The 25,022-nt window shown below is 48.4% G+C and overlaps 1 protein-coding gene and 1 long non-coding RNA gene across 2 annotated transcripts in view; one reads left to right on the top strand and one right to left on the bottom strand.

Moving 5' to 3' along the window:
• Positions 1 to 133: 133 nt before the first annotated feature.
• LOC144480500 (uncharacterized) lies at positions 134 to 24,548 on the bottom strand. Its single transcript, XR_013495675.1, has 3 exons — positions 24,099 to 24,548; positions 18,207 to 18,301; positions 134 to 501 (listed from the first exon to the last, which is right to left on the bottom strand). It is a non-coding gene; the product is annotated as an uncharacterized LOC144480500 (long non-coding RNA).
• The window catches only part of LOC144480472 (microtubule-associated protein 1A-like), a 103,076-nt gene continuing 102,503 nt past the window's right edge, over positions 24,450 to 25,022 (top strand). The window contains exon 1 of the mRNA XM_078199936.1: positions 24,450 to 24,640. The gene's annotated coding sequence lies outside the window, so the exon portion shown is untranslated. The remainder of the gene's footprint in view (positions 24,641 to 25,022) is intronic.

Below are 25,022 nucleotides of genomic sequence, written 5' to 3'. Positions count from 1 at the left end.
ACCACCAAGCCACTTACCATCCTGACTTGGAAATATACCACTGTTCCTTCCCTGTCCCTGGGTCAACATCCTGGAACTCCCTCCCTAACAGCACTGTGGGTATACCTACACCACATGGACTGCAGCAACTCAAGAAGATTTGATTTGATTTATTATTGTCACATGTATTAACATACAATGAAAAGTATTGTTTCTTGCGCGCTATACAGACAAAGCATACCATTCATAGAGAAGGAAATGAGAGTGCAAAATGTAGTGTTACAGTCACAGCTAGGGTGTAGAGAAAGATCAACTTAATGCAAGGTAGGTCCGTTCAAAAGTCTGACGGCAGCAGGGAAGAAGCTGTTCTTGAGTCGGTTGGTACGTGACCTCAGACTTTTGAATCTTTTTCCCGACGGAAGAAGGCGGAAGAGAGAATGTCCGGGGTGCGTGGGATCCTTAATTATGCTGGCTGCTTTTCCGAGGCAGCGGGAAGTGTAGACAGAGTCAATGGATGGGAGGCTGTGGATATATCCATGAGGTGAGGCACTGAGGTTTAAACACATGAACTCCAAACATCCCACCGCCTTGCACTCCTGCCATTGGCTGCTTGGTGTATCCATCTTTGTGGTGCCACATGCCCCCCCCCCCCCAAACACTCATTCTTGGTCACATGACAAGTCTATCCAGGTGACACACTGCCTTCCAACAGCCAATCAGAAGCGAGCAGGCCTTTTATAAATAATTGGGTGGTTCTAGATTCCCAGTTAAACTTTCATTTCACCACCTGAATATTTAAAGTTATTAAAATATTGACAGTAAGCGGGGGAAACACTGAGCATTTTTAAATGTATCCCAAAAAGAATTTTTAATTCCTGGAAACTCCAGGACAATCCTGTATGGTCGGCACCTCCTGTAATCCCGTGGGTTTAAAACCACTCCTTGCGGACCCAATCTATTGAGTGACTTCTGTAATTCACCAAGACTGGTGAAGCGCTGAATGGCCTCCTCCTGTCCCTAACATGGGGCGGCACGGTGACACAGTGGTTAGCACTGCTGCCTCACAATTCTGGCTTTGGGTCACTGTCTGTGTGGAGTCTGCCCGTGTCTGCGTGGGTTTCCTCTGGGTGCTCGGTTTCCTCCCACAGTCCTGATGTGGAGATGCCGGCGTTGGACTGCGGTGGACGCATTAAGAAGTCTCACAACACCAGGGTTAAAGTCCAACAGGTTTATTTGGAATCACGAGCTTTCGGAGCGCTGCTCCTTCATCCGGTGAGTGGAGAGGTGGGTTCACAAACAGGGCAGGTATACAGTGAGACACAATTGCAAGATAATGTGAAGAATGGTTGGAATGCGAGCCTTTACAGGTAATCAAGTCTTTTACAGGTACAAACAGTGTGAACAATGTGCGTGGAGAGAGGGATAATCACAGGTTAAAGGGGTGTGAATTGTCTCAAGCTGGGACAGTTCCATAGGAAAGCTCGTGATTCCAAGTAAACCTGTTGGACTTTAACCTCAGTAAGAAGTCTCACAACACCAGGTTAAAGTTCAACAGGTTTATTTGGTAGCAAATACCAAATGGAGACTTGTGAGACTTCTTACTGTGCTTATTTACCCCAGTCCAACGCCAGCATCTCCACATCATGGACTTTAACCTGGCATTGTAAGACTTCTTACTGATTTATTATTGTCACATGTATTAGTATACAATGAAAAGTATTGTTTCTTGCGCGCTATACAGACAAAACATACTGTTCATAGAGTACATAGCGGAGAAGGAAAGGAGGGGGTGCAGAATATAGTGTTGCAGTTACAGGTAGAGATGTTTTTGATTTTAAGGTTAAATCCTCTTGTTCCAGATTCCTTTACCAGCGGAGAAACTGTTCTCTCTATCTGCCCTTTCATTTTTTTTGTCCCAGTAAGTGTCCTTTATTCCGACGTGTGGTTAAAGTACAATGCGTAACTGTTCAAATTTGACATTACATAAAAGTACACTGCAATTTTTTTAATTGCTCTAGGTGGCAGTCTGTAAATGCTGCGAGGCACCTCCGTTAGTCGTCATGGTTTCAGTATTTGTTGTACGCCAGTCAAACAGCCCGAGGGTGTTTACACGGGGGGGGGAAGACCTCAGGCAGTGACCTCACTGGACCTTTGTGCATGCTGCCCCAGGGCTGTAGTGTGTCCCTGGGGGTGTAGCCCCGGAATGTGCCACACTTTCAAAAACTTAAAAAGCTCGCAATCAAGGCCTCCCTCAGAACTCTGGCATTCTGCTGAATGCACACCTTCCAAGGTCAATATACCCTTTCGAAGATTAAAAAAACGCCCACATTGTGCACAATATCCAGATGTGGGCAGTGCAGGATTTTGCAAAACTGCATCCCAACCTGCAGTACATTCTGCTTGGATTTGTGCGTGGTTAATAATGTTGTCTCCTATAGGGGGTGCTGCTGGCCACTTAATTAACAGAGCAACCCTTCACCATTCACACTGACTCACTGATTTCAGCACCGGTCTATTCACCCTTAATTCCCTCTCTGCTTGCAGGAATAGCTCAGAGTGTCTGAAGGCTGGAAGCACCTTGTCTCGATGTGCTGGTTACCTATAAGCAAGCTGGATTGCCTGAGGCGGCACGATGGCAGAGTGGTTAGCACTGCTACCTCACAGCGCCAGGGACCCGGGTTCGATTCCCGGCTTGGGTCACTGTCTGTGCAGAGTCTGCACGTTCTCCCCGTGTCTGCGTGGGCTTCCTCCGGGTACTCCAGTTTCCTTCCACAGTCTGAAAGATGTGTGGATTAGCCATGCTAAATTGCCCTTTAGTGTCCAAAGATGTGCGGGTTAGTAGGGTGGATTAGTGGGGTAAATATGTGGACTTACAGGGTAGGGCCTGGGTAAGAGTTGGTGCAGACTTCTTCCGCACTGTAAAGATTCTATGAAATTTCTGGGTAACATCACAAGGCACCTCATGGAAATTACTTTATTTTCTACTGAAGAAATCCTTTCTCCCTCCTCCCTCATGATGAGAAATATTAAAATCTGTAGCAAACATGTTTAATATAGATACGGGATTGGGTCCAATCTCACCGATTGGTTCTTATGTCAACATGGCATCACCGACAACAATCAAACTCCCTCCATCTGGTGGCCATTTTGTTTTGCTTTTTTTATCCGACGACTTTTATTCAAATTTTCTACCTTTTCACTATCTTTAACACACTCCCAACCCCACTCACTGTCTGTCGCAACCTTATCGTACTTCCAATCTGATCAGACCCTAATTCGGCCTCTGACCCCGATGCGACCTTCCAACCAGGCCTGACCCCGACCAGGCCTCGGAGCCCAATATGGCCTCCCTACCTGACCTGGCCTTCTGACCCTGACCTGATCCTGCTACCACCCCGATACCTTAGCAGGTGAGCTGATTGAATGCTAGTGGGAAGCTGGGCCCCCCGGTTTGACAATGGCCAATGTAATGTTTCACCCTGAATGTAGCCAGTGTGGCTCGAGTCATGGGCGGCACGGTGGCACAGTGGGTTAGCACTGTTGCCTCACACCGCCAGGGACCCGGGTTCAATTCCCGGCTTGGGTCACTGTCCGTGTGGAGTCTGCACGTTCTCCCCGTGTCTGCGTGGGTTTCCTCCAGGTGCTCCGGTTTCCTCCCACAGTCCAAAGATGTCCAGGTTAGGTTAGTTGGCCATGCTAAGTTAGTGTCAGGGTAAATGCGTGAGGTTACGGGAATGGAACCTGGGAGGGATTGTTGTCAGTGCAGACTCGATGGGCCGAATGGCCTCTTTCTGCACTGTAGGGATTCTATGATTCTATGAGTCCAGTCTGGGAGTGAGTGCTCAGTCTGATTTGAATGGAGTGGAAAATATCTGGGATTTGGTAATAACACTCAAGAAGCTTGACACAATCCAAGCTAATGGGTTTAATTGGCTCCCTTCCTATCACCTTATACATTTGCTCCTTCCACCACCGACGCACAGTAGCAGCTGTGTGTACCATCTACAAATTCACCAAGACGCCTTAGGCCGTACCTTCCAAATCTGCAACCTCTACTATCAAGAACAACAAAGCCAGCAGATACATTGGAACTCCACCACCTGCAAGTTCCCCTCCGAGCCACTCACCATCCTGACTTGGAAATAGACCACTGTTCCCGCACTGTCGCTGGGTCAAAATCCTAGAACTCCCTCCCTAACAGCACTGTGGGTGTACCTACACCTCATGGACTGCAAGGGTTCAAGAATTCAACACCACCTTCTCAAGGGCAATTAGGGATGTGCAATAAATGCTGGCCTCGCCAGTGACGCTACCAGCATTGTGGGTGTACCTACACCTCATGGACTGCAGTGGCTCATGAAGGCGGCTCACCCACTCAAGGGGCAACTAGCGATGGGTAATAAATGTCAGGGCGAGGCAGCGATGCCCGCATCCCATGAACCAATGAAAACATTCTCCCTGAACCTGAACTAAAGATCAAAATGAAAAGTTCAGCCTAAACCAGTCAAATTTTTGTTAAATTGGGAATCCCAGCTGAAGACCCATCGAGGCCGGAGAGAGTGGACGGGGTGAATGAGGGAGAAGTGATTTGGTGATAACAATTTTGGTTTGTGAAAGTCATTCGATTGAGATGGGGGATGAAAGGAGAAATGGATCATCTGGATGGTTTAGTTTCGGCAGTGAGCCATGAATGTACCATAAAATCATATCACAGAATGGGCTGGCATGGTGGCACAGTGGGTTAGCACCACCGCCTCACAGCCCTAGGGACCCAGGTTCGATTCCCGGCTTGGGTCACTGTCTGTGTGGAGTTTGCACATTCTCCCCTGTGTCTGTGTGGGTTTCCTCCGGGTGCCCCAGTTTCCTCCCACAGTCCAAAGATGTGCGGGTTAGGTGAATTGGCCATGCTGAATTGCCCCTCAGTGTCAGGAAGACTAGCTCGGGTAAATGCATCAGGTTGTGGGGATAGGGCTTGAGTGGGATTGTGGTCGGTGCAGGCTCAACAGGCCGAATGGCCTCCTTCTGCGCTGTAGGGATTCTATGAATTGATACAGTGCTCTCTGACAGAGTACATTACCCAGGCCCTTTCCCCATAATCCCACACATTTTCCCATGGCTAATCCATCTAGCCTACACATCTTGGGGAATTAAGGGGCAACTTAGCATGGCCAATCCACCCAACCTGGATATCTTTGCACTGTGGGACAAAACCGGATCACCCTTTCACAACTTTAGGATGTCCCATAACACTTGACGGCCAATGCAGTTTTGCTGAAGTGTAGTCATGGTTGTAATGCCTGCCCACTGCAAGCTGCCAGCAATGCAATAAACGACCCCATCAACAGTCACGCGAGGCTGGAATTGAACCTGGGTCCCTGGTGCTGTGAGGCAGCAGTGCTGGCCACTGTGCCACCGTGCTGCCCATGCAAAGTCAGAGGTTTACAGCATGGAAACAGATCCTTCAGCCCAACTTGTCCATGCCACCCAATTTTTACCATTAAGCTAGTCCCAAGTGCCCGCACTCGGCCCATATCCCTCTATATCCATCGTACCCATGTAACTGTCTAAACGCTTTTTAAAAGAAAAAATTGTACCCGCCTCTACTACTGCCTCTGGCAGCTCGTTCCAGACACTCTGTGTGAAACAATTGCCCCTCTAGACCCTTTTGTATCTCTCCCCTCTCACCTTAAATCTATCTCCTCTAGTTTTAGACTCCCCTACCTTTGGGAAAAGAGTTTGACTATCTAGCTGATCTATGCCCCTCATTATTTTATAGACCTCTATAAGGTCACCCCTAAGCCTCCTACGCTCCAGAGAAAAAAGTCCCAGTCCATCAAGGCTCTCCTTATTAACCCAAACCATCAAGTCCCAGTAGCAGACTAGTATATCTTTCCTGCACTCTTTCTAGTTTACTAATATCCTTTCTTTTATAGGGTGACCAGAACTGTACACAGTATTCCAAGTGTGGCCTTACCAATGTCTTGTACAACTTCAACAAGATATGCCAACTCCTGTATTCAATTTATAATTGACTATCTTCAGTGAACAATAGAGTTCTAAAGATGAGTCATGTGGGGCTTGAGATGTTGATCTCTCCACAAATGCTGCCAGACCTGCTGAGTTTATCCAGCACTTTCTCTTCTTCCTGGCGCTGTCGGGTGATCCTTGCTGGAAAAATGATGAGTCAATAGCAGAAAGAGAATATCCCACTTAACGTCCATTTCTGGGAAGTTTTGGCGAAGGACGCATTAGCTCGTGGACTGGGGTCCCGGCTTCGCAATTCTCACATCTTCCCTTGGGAAAATTGTCTAATGACAGTCACTCCCTAGCGTGTTTTTCAGAATTCTGTCCCAATAATTAGCAGAATCATTCAGACGTGGATATGGAAGGTGATAATTAGATGCTTTGCCTCACCTGTCTGAGCGGCCATGGGTGAAAACTGGATGCGAGTGTATCCCAAACGGCAATTTCAGGTAAATGGGGTCAGTTCCCCAGCCTGACAAACTGGCTCCTTAAAGACATGAGGTAATTGACAACAAACCAGTCATTGGAGTGTGTTGTCAGAGGGATGGAAAAGCAAAGAACTTTTGGTCAAATTGTATCCAACTTTGATTATATTGCACTTCTGTGTACAGTTTTGATCTCCATATCAAACTTGGAGCACTGTGTACAGTTCTGGTCCTCTGACAGTGCGGCACTCCCTCAGTACTGACTCTCTGACAGTGCAGCACTCCCTCAGCACTGACCCTCTGACAGTGCGGCACTCCCTCAGCACTGACCCTCTGACAGTGCGGCACTCCCTCAGAACTGACCCTCTGACAGTGCGGCACTCCCTCAGCACTGACGCTCTGACAGTGCGGCACTCCCTCAGCACTGACGCTCTGACAGTGCGGCACTCCCTCAGAACTGACCCTCTGACAGTGCGGCACTCCCTCAGCACTGACGCTCTGACAGTGCGGCACTCCCTCAGAACTGACCCTCTGACAGTGTGGCACTCCCTCAGCACTGACCCTCTGACAGTGCGGCACTCCCTCAGCACTGACCCTCTGACAGTGCAGCATCCCCTCAGCACTGACCCTCTGACAGTGCAGCATCCCCTCAGTACTGACACTCTGACAGTGCGGCACTCCCTCAGAACTGACCCTCTGACAGTGCGGCACTCCCTCAGCACTGACCCTCTGACAGTGCGGCACTCCCTCAGAACTGACCCTCTGACAGTGCGGCACTCCCTCAGCACTGACCCTCTGACAGTGCGGCACTCCCTCAGCACTGACCCTCTGACAGTGCGGCACTCCCTCAGCACTGACCCTCTGACAGTGCGGCACTCCCTCAGCACTGACCCTCTGACAGTGCGGCACTCCCTCAGCACTGACCCTCTGACAGTGCAGCACTCCCTCAGCACTGACCCTCTGACAGTGTAGCAGTCCCTCAGCACTGACGCTCTGACAGTGCAGCATCCCCTCAGTAGTGACCCTCTGACAGTGCGGCACTCCCTCAGTACTGACCCTCTGACAGTGCGGCACTCCCTCAGTACTGACCCTCTGACAGTGCGACACTCCCTCAGCACTGATCCTCTGACAGTACAGCACTTCCTCAGAACTGACCCTCTGACAGTGCGGCACTCCCTCAGCACTGACCCTGGTCGGATGTATTCCAGGGGGTTTCCGTCACATGCCCTCCCAGGTCAAACCGCTCAACCCAGTCGAACAGCCATCTCCAAAATTGTTGCTAATTTTCTCTGAAAAGTGAGAGAAGCGTACAATTTATTTTAAACCCCCTCCCCCAAGGCTGTGTCTCACAGCAGTGTCCCGCAGACTAATCTTTAATTCCTGGGTTCGCTTCACATCCCCCATTTCAATCCCACTGGGGCCTCATTCCCGTCGCGGAGTAAATGGACAGGGGAGGAGGGACTGTCCCTTTAAGGAGGCCCAAACTTTCTCTGTTTGCACAGTGTGTCGGCACTTAAACTATTTGCGATATTCTGACAGCGTCTGGGGAAGCGGGTTGCAGACAGCAGGCGGCTGGACTATGAGATCATCGACGGTTGCCGGGATACGGGGACGGAAATGTTTGAGTGCAGTGTGTGGGGTGGTCAGATCTCTGGTTCAGAACCCTGGCCCTTGGCCAATGTCGCCTCCAGACAGGGAAAGCAAAGAACCCCCCCCCCATACCCCCACCCCCACCACCCCAGGACCTTCAAGGACTGAGTGAAGGGAACTGGAACTTGTCTCTTGCCTTTTGGGAAGAGACTGGGGGTGGGGAGGAGGGTTGGATTTGTAATGAGTTTCCGGTGACCAGACTGGAAGAATCCTAGGCTGATTCCCGGCTCAGATGCATGGCATACCGCACACCATTCAGTCTGTCGCAGGAACAGCGAGAGGCCATTTAGCCCCTTACCTTGGCTCCAAATACCCACCTCGGTATCCTGCACATCTTTGGGCACTAAGGGGCAATTTATCATGGCCAATCCACCTAACCTACACATCTTTGGACACTAAGGGGCAATTTAGCATGGCCAATCCACCTAACCTACACATCTTTGGACACTAAGGGGGCAATTTGGATCTGGGAGTTTTAATACTCTTATCTCACAGCAATCTAACAATCTCAGCTTTGAGATTTCCATTGATAGCCCACTTCAACAGGGTTCAGGGGAGAGAGTTCCACATTTTCACCACACTTGGCGCTTGCCCAGATCATCCCTTGCCAGTCTCGTTTGAGCGGCACGGTGGCACACTGGTTAGCACTGTGCTGCCTCACAGCGCCAGGGACCCGGGTTTCGATTCCCGGCTTGGGTCACTGTCTGTTTGCACATTCTCCCCGTGTCTGCGTGGGTTTCCTCCGGGTGCTCCGCTTTCCTCCCACAGTCCAAAGATGTGCAGGTTAGGTGGATTGGCCGTGCTAAATTGTTCCTTAGTGTCAAAAGATGTGCAGGTTGGGGGGATTAGCAGGGTAAATATGTGGGGTTACGGGGATAGGGCCTGGGTAAGGTACTCTGTCGGAGAGTCAGTGCAGTAGGGATTCCTTTCTTGGTAACATCACAAAGCACTCCAAAATTGCCCCTTAGTATGCAAAGATGTGTAGGTTAGTGGATTGGTCATGCTAAATTGCCCCCTTAGTGCCCAAAGATGTGCAGGTTATGTGGATTGGCCATGCTAAATTGCCCCTTAGTGCCCAAAGATGTGCAGGTTATGTGGAGTCGCCATGCTAAATTGCCCCTTAGTGTCCAAAGATGTGCAGGTTAGGTGGATTGGCCATGCTAAATTGCCCCTTAGTGCCCAAAGATGTGCAGGTTATGTGGAGTCGCCATGCTAAATTGCCCCTTAGTGTCCACAGATTAGGTGGATTAGCTATGAGAAATTTGTTGAGTTACGGGGATAGGGCAGGGGAGAGGACCTTGGTAAAATATTCTGTCAGAGAATCAGTACAGACTTGATGAGTCAAATGGCCTCTTCTGTTAGGATTCTCTGATCATTTCTAAGGTTCTGTTCCCTTGGTCTGGATTTCCTTCCCCCATTTTCAGAACTAGTAACTCTTTCCACCCTTTCAAATCCTTTAATCATCTAAAACATCTTAATTAGATCACTTCTTGGCTACACAAAGACTGCACTGATTGGCACTATTGGGATAAGTTTCCCCCATCTCAAATCCATGATGTTTACAACAAGTTATATTAGTATTTTGAAATTCTCCATCTCTTCCATTTGTAGCTCAGATTCTATCAAGCACGGCCAGCGATTCTGGGCACCAGAACTTGGTTGGAACCATCACAGTTTCCTCCACTGTTGCCCAGCAAGGGGTGGAGGCCACCTGTCTGGACGAGCCCAATGCCTGTCATTCTTCGGTCCTCCTGCCTAGGTGGCAGAGGTGGGGGAGGCCCATCTACCAGTCTGATCAAAGGGAAACACTCCCATCTGCAGCAGATGGGTTTAATTGATTGGCCGGGCGACCTTGGGACTTGGCTTCCAAGACCATTATCTAATTTGTGTGCAGACATCTGTCTTGTCTCTCTCTCTCTCTCTGTCTCGCTCCCATGGACAGATGCTGCAACATAAGGCAGTGGAGGTAAGGTGACCTTGGTTGGGGGGAGAATTTTCCAAAATGGAACTTTTGACACGCCAATTGTTCTGCCATCTTGTTGGTTTGATCGATCGCCCTGCCAGCCATTGGCATGGAGTCTGCACTTCTTGACTCTGAGCTGCCAGGTTGTGGGTTCAAATCCCACCTGAGAGAGGAAAGTGCATAATCTAAAGTGGCACTGCCAGTGCGGGCACTGAGGAAGTGCTGCACTGCCTTTCAGGTGAGACATTGAAACGAGACCCTCTCTGCCCTCTCAGGTGCATGTTAAAGATCCCAGAGAACCACACTGCAGAGGAATGGGGGAGATGCACCCCCCCCCCTCCCCCATGCCCTTGGGCTCCCGGCCAATATCTGCCCCTGAAACCAAGATTACTAAAAATCAGATAGATCTAGTTGTTACCACATTACTATTTCGTGGGTCTTATTCTGCTCAAATTTAGGATGTCCCAAATCGGGGAGAACCCAATTGTTGGGGTGGGGGAAGGTTGGGAAGATGGGGAGATTAGTCCATCATTTCCCAAGCTGATTCCTGGGATGGCAGGTCTGTCATATGAGGAGAGACTAAGTCGGTTAGGATTATATTCACTGGAGTTTAGAAGAGTGAGAGGAGGATCTCATAGAAACTTATAAAATTCTAACAGGGTTAGACAGGGTAGATTCAGAAAGAATGTTCCGGATGGTGGGGGAGTCCAGAACTCGGGGTCATAGTTTGCGGATAAGGGGTAAACCTTTTTAGGACGGAGGTGAGGAGAAATTTCTTTACCCAGAGAGTGGTGAATGTGTGGAATTCACCACCAGAGAAAGTAGTTGAGGCCAAAACATGTGATTTCAGGAAGAAATTAGATATATCTCTTGGGGCTAAAGGGATCGAGGGATATTGGGGGAAGGGAGGGATCAGGATATTGAATTTGATGATCAGCCATGATCAAAATGAATGCTGCAGCAGACTTGAAGGGCCAAATGGCTGAAGTTTAAGTATTAGTTTCACAAAGTAGGCTTACATTAACACTGCAATGAAGTTACTGTGAAAATCCCCTCGTCGCCACACTCTGGTGCCTGTTTGGGTACACTGAGGGAGAATTTAGCACGGCCAATGCACCCTAACCAGCACATCTTTCGGACTGGGGGAGGAAACCGGAGCACCCGGAGGAAACCCACGCAGACACGGGGAGAACGTGCAGACTCTGCACAGGCAGTGACCCGAGCCGGGAATCGAACCCGGGCCCCTGGCGCTGTGAGGCACAGTAAGAAGTTTAACAACACCAGGTTAAAGTCCAACAGGTTTATTTGGTAGCAAAAGCCACACAAGCTTTCGAGGCTCTGAGCCCCTTCTTCAGGTGAGTGGGAATTCTGTTCACAAATAGAACTTATAAGTCACAGACTCAATTTACATGAATAATGGTTGGAATGCGAATACTTACAACTAATCCAGTCTTTAAGAAACAAAACAATGGGAGTGGAGAGAGCATCAAGACAGGCTAAAAAGATGTGTATTGTCTCCAGACAAGACAGCCAGTGAAACTCTGCAGGTCCACGCAACTGTGGGTTCGCACTGCTGTGAGGCAGCAGTGCGAACCACTGTGCCACCGTGCCAGCCTACTCCTGCTTCTCGTTTCTATGTTGAAAGAAATGTGTTTCAGTTGGGTTTGAAAGGACTGACGAAGTGCCGCTGCAATCCAGACTGATACCTGGGGTTACGGTAAGAGTGAACCGCTCAGCTTGCCTCTCCCAGTGAGAGAACGGTGCCCATTAATAGGGGCTCCTAATCCAAGCATTAAGGTAATTCCACTCAATATACCAATGACACGTCATCTGATACCTTGCGATGGTTGAGTCGGACAGCAAGCTGCGATTGGAATAATGCTGAGTAAATGAGGTCTCCCTGTGAGCTCATAGTTGCTATGGGAACCTCGCTCATGACTCCATTCTCTAAGGTGATTGAAGCCAAGTACTAAGCCCTTACTGCATAGCTTACCCATAATGATGGAAATGTCATGGCAACCCAGAATAGCTGAAACAAGAGAGGCCAGTGACTGGAAGTATAAACTGAGTGCCTCTCGGAGTGAACAAACGATATTATTTATGATATGGATGATGTTTATTACTGCGGTGACGCTAGCTGGTGGTTGGTGGGGTAAAGGCCGTAATCAGAAACAATATTGAGCAGAGAATCTCAGCTTGAGTTACTGGTATCTGCTTGAATTATATTATTGTGGGTGGGCTCTGCACAGTGAAAAATCAGCCAGAGTTCCAACCAAGGTAGGGGGGCCTAAACCTAGAGGGCATAGGTTTAAGGTGAGAGGGGAGAGATACAAAAGGGTCCGGAGGGGCAATTTTTTCACACAGAGGGTGGTGAGTGTCTGGAACAAGCTGCCAGAGGCAGTAGTAGAGGCGGGTACAACTTTGTCTTCAGACAGTTACATGGGTAAGATGGGTATAGAGGGATATGGGCCAAACACGGGCAATTGGGACTAGCTTAGTGGTAAAGATTGGGCAGCATGGACAAATTGGGCTGAAGGGCCTGTTTCCATGCTGTAAACCTCGACCAGCATGGTAGCACAGTGATTAGCACTGCTGCTTCACAGCTCCAGGGACCCGGGTTCGAATCCCAGCTCGGGTCACTGTCTGTGTGGAGTTTGCACATTCTCCCCGTGTCTGCGTGGGTTTCCTCCGGGCGCTCCTGTTTCCTCCCACAGTCCAAAGATGCGCGGGTTAGGTTGATTGGCCATTCTAAATTGCCCTTAGTGTCCCGGGATGCATAGGTTAGAGGGATTAGTGTGTGGATATGGGGATAGGGCCTGGGAGGGATTGTGGTTGGTGCAGACTCGATGGGCCGAATGGCCTCTTTCTGCACTGTAGGATTCTATGATTCTATGACTCTATAACTCTGAGAATTCCCCATTCAGCTGCCTGGGCCCCAAGCTCTGGAATTCCTTCCCTGAACCTCTCTACCTCACTTTCCGTCGCAGAGATGCGCCTGGCAATCTACCCCTTTGACCATTGCTTTTGGTTACCCAACTCCTTGAATTTGATTTGATTTATTATTGTCAAGTGTATTGGGATACAGTGAAAAGTATTGTTTCTTGCACACTACATAGAGAAAGCATACCGTTCATAGAGTACTTAGGGGAGAAGGAAAGGAGAGGGTGCAGAATGTAGTGTTACAGTCACAATTAGGGTGTAGAGAAAGATCAACTTAATGTGTGATAGGACCATTCAAAACAGAGCTTATAGAGAGCATAGCATATTTATGACACAGGAGGCTATTTGGCCTGTCGTGTTCAATGCCAATCAGAGAGATTTCATATAATCCCTACATCACATTGAAGGCGGGTTCCTCCAGCAGTGCAAAGCCCCTCGCTGTTACACTGGAGCATCCGCCCTGGAGTGGGGAATGAACCTGGAACGCTGCAATACGGGGACAATCATGCTCCCACTGTGCCACAGGCCTCAGTCTCGGAGCTGTCCGATTTCCACGACCTTTGTGTGAAGAAGTGCTCCTGAATGGCCCAGTTCCAGTTTTAAGATTCATAGAATAGAATCCCCACAGTGCAAAAGGAGGCCATTCGACCCATCGAGCCAGTATCGACTCTCTGATAGAGTAGCTTACCGAGGCCCTATCCCCATAACCTCACACATTTAGCATGGCCAATCTACCCAATGTACACATCTTTGGACACTAAGGAGCAATTTAGCATGGCCAATCCATCGAACCTACACATCGTTGGATACTAAGGGGCAATTTAGCATGGCCAATCCACCTAACTACATATCTATGGACACAAAGAGGCAATTTAGCGTGGCCAAACCCCCTAACCTGCACATCTTTGGAGTGCAGGAGGAAACGGAGCACCCGGAGGAGACCCATGCAGACACGGGGAGAAGGTGCAGACTCCACACAAACAATGACACAAGGCTGGAATTGAACCCGGGTCCCTGGCGCTGTGAGGCAGCAGCGCTAACCACTGTACCGCCAACTTGTTCTGGATTCCTGCCCTTCCACTCCCCCACCAACTTAAGGAAATGGCTTATTTGTTAAAACCCTAAATCGTTTATATGCCCCCTGAATAGATCACCCCTCGAGCTTCTGAAATAATGGGAATACAACCCAAGCCGGGGGAAGAATCCTCCCGTTCTGCTCACCATGGGAGTTGTAGCGGGTGGGGGTGGGGGAAAGGTAGGGGTAGACCGTGCTAAGGTCTGTTGACCTTGGGGCGGGATTTCCCAGTTTTAAGGTGAGTGCGTCCGAAAAATCCTGCCTCAAGCATTTGGCAACTTGACCTCTGACTGTGACCCTGAAGCCCCCAGTAGGAGAGGTGGGGGGGTTGGGGGGGGTGGGTACGTGGAGAAATATGCTGAAAGTATAGCTGTCCCTGCACCATCTCCTGCAAAAACAATGGCGTGCCCCACTTTAACAAGAACCCACCGTTCCCCAGAGCTGCTATTCTGGGTGCATGACCTAGTTTGAGTAATGAGCATTCGCCCATTCTGAGGCTGTGGCTGCTTTGCAAACACTGAAAATGACCAACTGTAAATGGCACAAGTGTCTGCGCTTCATGTCTGGAAGCTTTCGGGTAAACTTCAAAGTGGAAGGCTAATTGAAAGCTACAAGGCAAATAGCTTTCCTCACATTACAACAGTCTGTGAGAGGCACTCAGTAAATAAAAGCTTGTCTTTTATTATAACCTTATCGAGCGCTTTAGGTTAAACAAAATGCCACCGGGCTTATGGCAGGAGCAGGGGGTAAAAGGGGACAGAAGGGGATAAAAACCACACTAAGGGCGGGCACGGTGGCACAGCGGTTAGCACTGCTGCCTCACAGCGCCAGGGACCCGGGTTCAAATCCGGCCTTGGGTGACAGACAGTCTGTGTGGAGTTTGCACAATCTCCCCGTGTCTGCGTGGGTTTCCTCCGGGTGCTCCGGTTTCCTTCCACAGTCCAAAGATGTGCAGGTTAGGTGGATTGGCCAAGCTAATTTGCCCCTCAGTGTCCAAAGATGAGCAGGTTAGGTGGATTGGCTATGCTAAATTGCCCCTTAGTGTCCAAAGATGAGCAGGTTAGGTGGATTGGCCAAGCTAATTTGCCCCTTAGTGTCCAAAGATGAGCAGGTTAGGTGGATTGGCTATGCTAAATTGCCCCTTAGTGTCCAAAGATGTGCAGGTTAGGTGGATTGGCCATGCTAAATTGCCCCTTAGTGTCCAAAGATGTGCAGTTTAGGTGGATTGGCCATGCTAATTTGCCCCTCAGTGTCCAAAGATGTGCAGGTTAGGTGGATTGGCTATGCTAAATTGCCCCTTAGTGTCCAAAGATGTGCAGGTTAGGTGGATTGGCCATGCTAAATTGCCCCTTAGTGTCCAAAGATGTGCAGGTTAGGTGGATTGGCTATGCTAAATTGCCCCTTAGTGTCCAAAGATGTGCAGGTTAGGTGGATTGGCCATGCTAAATTGCCCCTTAGTGTCCAAAGATGTGCAGGTTAGGTGGACTGGCCATGCTAAATTGCCCCTTAGTGTCCAAAGATGTGCAGTTTAGGTGGATTGGCCATGCTAATTTGCCCCTCAGTGTCCAAAGATGTGCAGGTTAGGTGGATTGGCTATGCTAAATTGCCCCTTAGTGTCCAAAGATGTGCAGGTTAGGTGGATTGGCCATGCTAAATTGCCCCTTAGTGTCCAAAGATGTGCAGGTTAGGTGGATTGGCTATGCTAAATTGCCCCTTAGTGTCCAAAGATGTGCAGGTTAGGTGGATTGGCCATGCTAAATTGCCCCTTAGTGTCCAAAGATGTGCAGGTTAGGTGGACTGGCCATGCTAAATTGTCCCTTAGTGTCCAAAGATGTGCAGGTTAGGTGGATCGGCCATGCTAAATTGCTCCTTTGTGTCCCAAGATTAGGGGATTAGTGGGGTAAATACTTAGGGTTACGGGAATAGGACCTGGGTGGGATCCTCTGTCAAAGAGTCGGTGCAGACTTGATTGGCCGAATGGCTTCCTTCTGCACTGTAGGGATACTATGATTGCTGTGGAGTCACATATAGGCCAGACCAGGTAAGGACAGCAGATTTCCTTCCCTAAAGGGACATTAGTGAACCAGATGGGTTTCTGACAATTGACAATAGTTTCATGGTCATCAGTGAATCTAAATTCCAAATTTTTATTGAATTCAAATTCCACCATCTGCAGTGGTGGGATTCGAACCCGGAGGGTTGTGGGGCTGGAGGACGTTACATAGAATGTAGAAGCAGGAGTAGGCCATTTGGCCCTTCAAGCCAGCTCCACCATTCATTTTGATCATGGCTGATAATTGAATTCAATATCCCAATCCCCCTTCTTCCCCCCCATATCCCTTGATCCCTTTAGCCCCCAAGAGCTTTAGAAACCGGGAAGGTACAGAACTGGTGAGGACACGGGATCGATCTGGAAGGATCAGGATGTTAAATTCAAAGCATTTCTGGGTGAGGAGCCACTGAAAGGTAGTGAGCAAAGAGACCAAGGTGACGGGTGAAGGGGACTTGGTGTGGGTTGGGTAGGACGTGGGCAGCAGAGTTGTGGGATGGTGCCAAAGAATGCCAAGGTGACCACATTGCCCTTGTCAAACTGTCATTCCATTAGACAGAAGGACAGACAGAAAGAGAGAGTGCCACAGCTGCCGCCTCCCAATGAATTGGCAGTCAGCCAGAGTCCTACCATGCCTGGCATTCACCAGTGAGGATGGCAGTCAGCCAGTATCCCACAATTCCTCTGCACATCCCAGTGCAGCTGGTAGCAACAGGAGGTGATGCAGCTGGAGGTAGCAGCAATGGGCACTCAGCCTAAGTCATGTACTTTGCTGCTGTTGGCCTCAGTTGCTACCAGGAGACAGTCCGCTTACTGCAGAACTATTTATATACCAGGAAATGTAGGGCGCAAAAAAACTTGTTTGGCATCAGTGGCATATTCCAACAGAGCTACAGCTCCGAGCACATCGACACTAGGCTTGCCCTACTTCTATTATTACACCCAGTCTACAGCTGAGAAACAGGCCATTCAGCCCAACTGGTTGATGCCAGCACTTACGCTAAACTCCAACCCCTTTTCATCCCACCCCATCAACATCATTTCTGTACTTCTCCTGCTAGGATAGTGACACTTTGTATAGCCTTAAGCTTCCAAAATTATGGGGCGGTGATGGCCTAGTGGTATTATTGCTGGACTCTTCATCCAGAAACTCAGCAAATGTTCTGGGGACTCTGGTTCGAATCCCGCCACGCCAGATAGTGAAATTTGAATTCAATAAAAAATATCTGGAATTAAGAATCTACTGGTGGCCATGAAACCTTTGTCAATTGTCGGAAAAACCCTTCTGGTTCACTAATGTCCTTTAGGGGAGGAAAGTGGGTGGCACAGCGGCTAGCACTGCTGCCTCACAATGCCAGGGACCTGGGTTCAATTCCTGCCTCAGGTCACTGTCTGTGTGTAGTCTGCACATTCACTCCGTGTCTGCGTGGGTTTCCTCCGGGTGCTCTGGTTTCCTCCCACTGTCCAAAAGACGTGCTGGTTAGGGTGCATTGGCCGTGCTAAATTCTCCTTCAGTGTACCCGAACAGGCGCCAGAGTGTGGCGACTAAAGGATTGTCACAGTAACTTCACTGCAGTGTTAATGAAAGCCTACTTGTGATTCTAAAAAATAAACTTAAATCATAGCATTAAAAAATATACATTTTCTTTGAACACTTCAGTTTATTTATCCTAAGTTTTGAAGGCTGGGGGAAAGGTCGGTTAAACCAGGTGGAATCTCCCTAAATCCATCCAAGCACAGTTGGCAACGGCAACGGCTAAAGTAGGGCGGCCATTTTGAAAGTGGCAAACACAAGATGGAGGCTCAGGGACACACATTCAGCCAGAGCTGGATCATAAAACACACCTTAGTGGTTCAATAAGGATTGTCCGACTTTTAAATCATATCTTATTTCTTAGTCTTCAGATAATTAAAATGTTTTGTCAGTCTCCACAGATTCAGTGACTCATCAGTAACAGCCAGATAGAGGCAGGGAGGATCTATCAAGTGCTATTTATTTTCAGCCTCTGATAAAATATTCCTTAATATAAGGTCTAATAGTTCCAGATAACCTGCCAAAAGTTCATACCCCATCCCACCACCCACTTCACTCTTACTCACGCCGGCAAGTTCATGGATAAGACCAAGAAGGTGACACCAGTTCTTTCCAGATTCAAACAGAAAATTCCAGAAAGTTCCGAAAGGATAGCCGGCATCTGAAAGAGAGAATACAGGTGAGCATTTCAGGTGGGACCCTTTCCTCACACTCTTGGGGGTGGTTGGATGGGTCGCTGAGATGCAGTTGTAACCAAACCCACTCATGGGGAAACTGACGGGATTGGGTGCGCCATTGGTTCTGTACCCCACCTGATTTTCCCCTCCATCCATGTCTCGGTGGGTAGCACTGTTGCCTCTGACTGAGGAAGTTGTGGGTTTGAGTCTTGCCCCAGGTAATAAGCACAACAATCTAGTAGCCCAATAAGCAGCACTGAGGGGGTGCTGCACTGCCAGAGGTACCAACTTTCAGATGAGATGTTAACTTTTTCTATCCTCTCAGATGGGCTTAAGATCCCAAAAAGGGGGGAGTTAAACAGGCGGCACGGTAGCACAGTAGTTAGCACTGCTACCGCACAGTGCCAGGGACCCGGGTTCGATTCCCGGCTTGGGTCACTGTCTGTGTGGAGTTTGCACGTTCTCCCCCTGTCTGCGTGGGTTTCCTCTGGTCTCCCAAAGATGTGCGCGTTAGGTGGATTGGCCATGCTAAGTTACCCCTTAGTTTCAGGGGGACTAGCTAGGGTAAATGCATGGGGTTATGGGGATAGGGCCTGGGTGGAATTGTGGTCGGTGCAGACTCGATGGGCCAAATGGCCTCCTTCTGCACTGTAGGATTCTATGATTCTAAGTTATCCCTAAGTGACTAATATTTCATAGAATCCCTACAATGCAGAAGGAGGCCATTCGGGCGATTGGGTCTGCACCAACTCTCCGAAGGAGAATCCCATGCAAGCCCTCCCCTCTGTCCTATCCACGTAACCCCACTCATTTATCATGGCCAATCCACCTAACCAACACATCCCTGGACTCTAAGGGGCAATTCTCCACGGCCAATCCACCTAACCTCCACATAGAATCATAGAATCCCTACAGTGCAGAAAGAGGCCATTCGGCCCATCGGGTCTGCACCGACCACAATCCCACCCAGGCCCTACTCCCATATCCCTACACATTTATCCGCTAATCCCTCTAACCTACGCATCTCAGGACACTAGCGAAACTAGAACGAGGGGGCATATAAGGGGGAGCAGATTTAGGACTGAGTTGAGGAGGAACTTCTTCACACAAAGGGTTGTGAATCTGTGGAATTCCCTGCCCAGTGAAGCAGTTGAGGCTGCCTCATTGAATGTTTTTAAGGCAAGGATAGATACATTTTTGAACAGTAAAGGAATTAAGGGTTATGGTGAGCGGGTGGGTAAGTGGAGCTGAGTCCATGAAAAGATCAACCATGATCTTATTGAATGGCGGAGCAGGCTCGAGGGGCCAGATGGCCTACTCCTGCTCCTAGTTCTTATGTTCTTATGAACCCTTTGAATTCATTAACTGGTGCAAATAAAATTGCACCTGAAGTGATAGGAAGCAATATTGCACTGCTCTTTCTTACCATATTATTTTAACGCTATATTTTAACGCTACATAAAACCTTGGTTAGGCCACATTTGGAGTATTGCGTGCAGTTCTGATCACCACACTACCAGAAGGACGTGGAAGCTTTGGACAGAGTGCGAAGAAGGTTCACCAGGACATTGCCTGGTCTCGAGGGTGTCGGCTATGAGGAGAGGCTGAATAAACTAGGATTGTTTTCACTGGAAAGATGGAGGCTGAGGGGAGGCCTGATAGAGGTCTACAAAAGGACGAGAGGCACAGACAGGGTGGATAGTCAGAGGCTTTTTCTCAATTACAGTGTCAATTGCAAGGGGGCACAGGTTCAAGGTGAGAGGGGGAAAGTTTAAGGGAGATGTGCGGGGGGAGGTTTTTCACACAGAGAGCGGTGGGTGCCTGGAACGCGCTGCCAGAGGAGGTGGTGGAAGCAGGCACATTAGCAACAACTAAGAGGCATCTGAATGGGTCCATGAATAGGGAGGGAATAGAGGGATACGGACCGAATCAGAAGGTTTTGTTTAAGTTTACTTAGGGCATCATGATCGGCACAGGATTAGAGGGCCGAATGGCCTATTCCTGTGCTGTACTTTTCTTTGTTCTTTGTTGATGTATGCATGAAATGGAATCTTTGTATTCTGGTGAGAAATAGAGATAGATAGGTTCTTGATGAATAAGGGGACCAGGAGTTATGGGGAAAAGGCAGGAGAATGGGGTTGAGAAAAATATCAGCCATGATTGAATGGCAGAGCAGACTCAATGGGCCGAGTGGCCTAATTCTGCTCCTATGTCTTATGGTCTAAATGAGATATTATGGATGAGTTCAGCAAATTGGGGGGAAAGGGTTTTAATTAACATGGAATTAAAAACTGCTAAAGGCATCTCTCCACTGACAGAATTGAGTGCAACACTTCTCAACTAATCCCTTACTTAAGGACTGATTAACTCAAATATATTCCAAACTGTTCATCATTGCACAGTTGATTATTTTTATTGAAATGTAATCTTTACAAAAATTAAGTCAAATTTTGTCAAATATTTTATTAAGATTGTATCGGAATGAACCATAATAAATTAATCAACAATACAGAAATGAACATATTGTTAACAAGCTGACGGCTTGTAAAGGTTCATTTAACAGAAGACAGAAATGTATTTATTGTTGCTGCTTTGTGGCTTAATTGGGAAAAGGAATTATCTGGAAACAGAAAAAGTCCTCTATCCCATCAAACACTCCCAGGACAGGAACAGCACGGGGTTAGATACAGAGTAAAGCTCCCTCGACACTGTCCCCCATCAAACACTCCCAGGACAGGTACAGCACGGGGTTAGATACAGAATAAAGCTCCCTCTACACTGTCCCCATCAAACACTCCCAGGACAGGTACAGCACGGGGTTAGATACAGTGTAAGGCTCCCTCTACACTGTCCCCATCAAACACTCCCAGGACAGGTACAGCACGGGGTTAGATACAGAGTAAATATCCCTCTACACTGTCCCCCTCAAACACTCCCAGGACAGGTACAGCACAGGGGTAGATACAGAATAAAGCTCCTTCTACACTGTCCCCATCAAACATTTCCAGAACAGGTACAGCACAGGGTTAGATACAGAGTAAAGTTTGCATGTTCTCCCCATGTCTGCATGGGCTTCCTCCGGGTACTCCGACTTCCTCCCACAGTCCAAAAATGTACAAGTTAGGTGGATTGGTCATACTAAATTGCCCATTAATGTCCAGGGATGTGCAGGTTAGGTGGGTTGGCCATGTGAAATTGCCCCTTATTGTCCCAAGATGTATAGGTTAGGTGGATTGGCCATGCTAAATGCCCTTAGTGTCCCCAGATGTGTAGATTAGGTAGATGGCCACACTAAATTGTTCCTTAGTGTCCAAAGATGTGTGGGTTAGGTGGATTGGCCATGCTAAATTGCCCCTTAGTGTCCAAAGAAGTGCGGGTTAGATGGATGGGCCATGCTAAATTGCCCCTTAGTGTCCAAAGAAGTGCGGGTTAGATGGATGGGCCATGCTAAATTGCCCCTTAGTGTCCAAAGAAGTGCGGGTTAGATGGATGGGCCATGCTAAATTGCCCCTTAGTGTCAGTGGGATTAGGGGGGTAAATATGTGGGGTTACGGGGATAGGGTCTGGATGGGATCGTTGTCAGTGCAGGCTCGATGGGCTGAATGGCCTCCTTTTGCACTGTAGGGATTCTATGATTCTATGGTTCTGTTCTGTAACAATCAGATTTTAATTCCAAGCTGTATCTTGGGGTGCGGAGCCACTGCACTTTCTGCTGAGTCAGTCTGTTTCCTTTGCAAATGGATCCCTGGAGCTTCCCTTTGTGAACCTTGAGATTGGAAAGAGTTTAATAAATAATGCAGCGGTCGCAGAGATGGAATGTTGATATGAAAAGGAGAGTCTCATGTTATCCGAGGTTAGTCTGTAAAGGAGCAATCTATAAACTCTTCCATTACTGGATGCATTAGCAGCAACATCACAAGCTGGAAGTTACAGAGTCCAGAGGTTGAGACTGTCTCTTTAGTGAGAAGATAAAAAATCTCCTTAATAAGTGCATGCAAGAACATTCCGACATCGGAGCAAGATCAGACCATGCAACCTCTCAATACTGCTCCCTCATTCAGCAGGATCATGGCTGCTTTGTAACCTTGACTCCACATTCCTGTTCTACACTTCAATTCCAGAGACCAAATAACTATCAATCTCAGGTTTCAATATACTGTCTCAGCATCCATTAAACTCCAGAACAGAGAATCCCAAAGATTCACGCTCTATACTGTCCCCATCACTGTTCCTGCACGGGGTTAGATACAGAGTAAAGCTCCCTCTACACTGTCCCCATCAAACACTCCCACAGGACAGGTACAGCACGGGGTTAGATACAGAGTAAAGCTCCCTCTACACTGTCCCCATCAAACACTCCCAGGACGGGTACAACACGGGGTTAGATACAGAGTAAAGCCCCCTCTACACTGTCCCCATCAAACACTCCCAGGACGGGTACAACACGGGGTTAGATACAGAGTAAAGCTCCCTCTACACTGTCCCCATCAAACACTCCCAGGACAGGTACAGCACGGGGTTAGATACAGAGTAAAGCTCCCTCTACACTGTCCCCATCAAACACTCCCAGGACAGGTACAGCACGGGGTTAGATACAGAGTAAAGCTTCCTCTACACTGTCCCCATCAAACACTCCCAGGACAGGTACAGCACGGGGTTAGATACAGAGTAAAGCTCCCTCTACACTGTCCCCATCAAACACTCCCAGGACGGGTACAACACGGGGTTAGATACAGAGTAAAGCCCCCTCTACACTGTCCCCATCAAACACTCCCAGGACGGGTACAACACGGGGTTAGATACAGAGTAAAGCTCCCACTACACTGTCCTCATCAAACACTCCCAGGACATGTACAGCACGGGGTTAGATACAGAGTAAAGCTCCCTCTACACTATCCCCATCAAACACTCCCAGGACAGGTACAGCACGGGGGTTAGATACAGAGTAAAGTTCCCTCTACACTGTCACCATCAAACACTCCCAGGACAGGTACAGCACGGGGTTAGATACAGAGTAAAGCCCCCTCTACACTGTCCCCATCAAACACTCCCAGGACGGGTACAACACGGGGTTAGATACAGAGTAAAGCTCCCACTACACTGTCCTCATCAAACACTCCCAGGACAGGGAGCGCATGGGGTTAGATACAGAGTAAAGCTCCCTCTACACTGTCCCCATCAAACACTCCCAGGACAGGTTCAGCACGGGGTTAGCTACAGAGTAAAACTCTCTCTACACTATCCACCATCAAACACACCCAGAACAGCTACAGCACGGGGTTAGATACAGAGTAAAACTCCCACTACACTGCCCCCATCAAACACTCCCAGGACAGGTTCAGCACAGGGTTAGATACAGAGTAAAGCTCCCTCTACACTGTCCCCATCAAACACTCCCAGGACAGGTACAGCACGGGGTTAGATACAGAGTAAAGCCCCCTTTACACTGTCCCCATCAAACACTCCCAGGACGGGTACAACACGGGGTTAGATACAGAGTAAAGCTCCCACTGCACTGTCCCTATCAAACACTCCCAGGACAGGTACAGCACGGGGTTAGATAAAGAGTAAAGCTCCCTCTACACTGTCACCCATCAAACACTCCCAGGACAGGTTCAGCACGGGGTTGGATACAGAGTAAAGCTCCCTCTACACTGTCCCCATCAAACACTCCCAGGACAGGTACAGCACGGGTGTTAGATACAGAGTAAAGCTCCCTCTCAGAAGGGAAAAGCAGTAAAATGGGGGAGATTAGAAAACTGGTCTGAAATGTATTTCTACCTTCTGGACTTTATATTGTTCAGATTCTCCTTCCATTTCACCAATTTGACATTATCCTGTCCCACACCAGCCAGCACATGACCTCGGTCTAACAATTTGCTCAGTAACGTTACGCAGGTCCACAAGAAACTGGGTACAGATCTTGATTCTCTGGACTTGCTTAGCTGCTGTTTGTCAGCCTGCTCCGCAAGGCCCTGTGGGTAACAGATGGTTAAAAATCTTCCCAGAACTGCATGTTCCCTGCTCTGACAGACGTCCTGCATTGCAGCCACAGCACTCTCCTTGCTCCTCTGCGTTGCAGCACTCAGTCTATAAATAAATACGAATCCTCTTACTGAGCCTCAGGCCTACGGAGCTTGAGGCCCGGTGAAAATGGGGTTGACCGAATGGTGGCAGTTCCTCAAGGCGTTGCAGTGGCCAACAGCTGAACTCTCACTGTCTTGTTCACATAACCCCTTCAAAGCAGTCGCATGTTTAAGCTGACCCTAACCAATCTTTGTCTGAATCGCTGAACCCAAAAATCCGACCAACAACCGTGTCAGGTATTTTCTTTTCGCGGAATTCAGAAGAAAGTATTTGCTTTATTCTGAGTCACCTTTTATTCGACAAAAAGAAACTCCAAATTTATAATAAGGTGGAAAATACTGGAAAGTCTCAGGGTTAGTCTTAATCAGAGGTGACCTTTCATCGGGACTGAGAGATGTTAGAGATTTATCATTTACATATCTTATCCCACGCTTACGTACCTGTTATATTCTCCACATCACCCCTGGGTGTCCTTAAATAGTAGCACAGGTGATTTGCTTTATTATTGTCACATGTATTAGTATACAGTGAAAAGTATTGTTTCTTGGGTATTATACAGACAAAGCAAACTGTTCATAGAGAAGGAAACGAGAGAGCCAGGCTGTGTTCATAGAATCT

This window comes from Mustelus asterias, chromosome 29 (genome assembly GCF_964213995.1).
Source record: "Mustelus asterias chromosome 29, sMusAst1.hap1.1, whole genome shotgun sequence".
Classification (NCBI taxonomy): Eukaryota; Metazoa; Chordata; class Chondrichthyes; order Carcharhiniformes; family Triakidae; genus Mustelus; species Mustelus asterias.
This window is presented reverse-complemented; position numbering and strand designations above follow the sequence as displayed.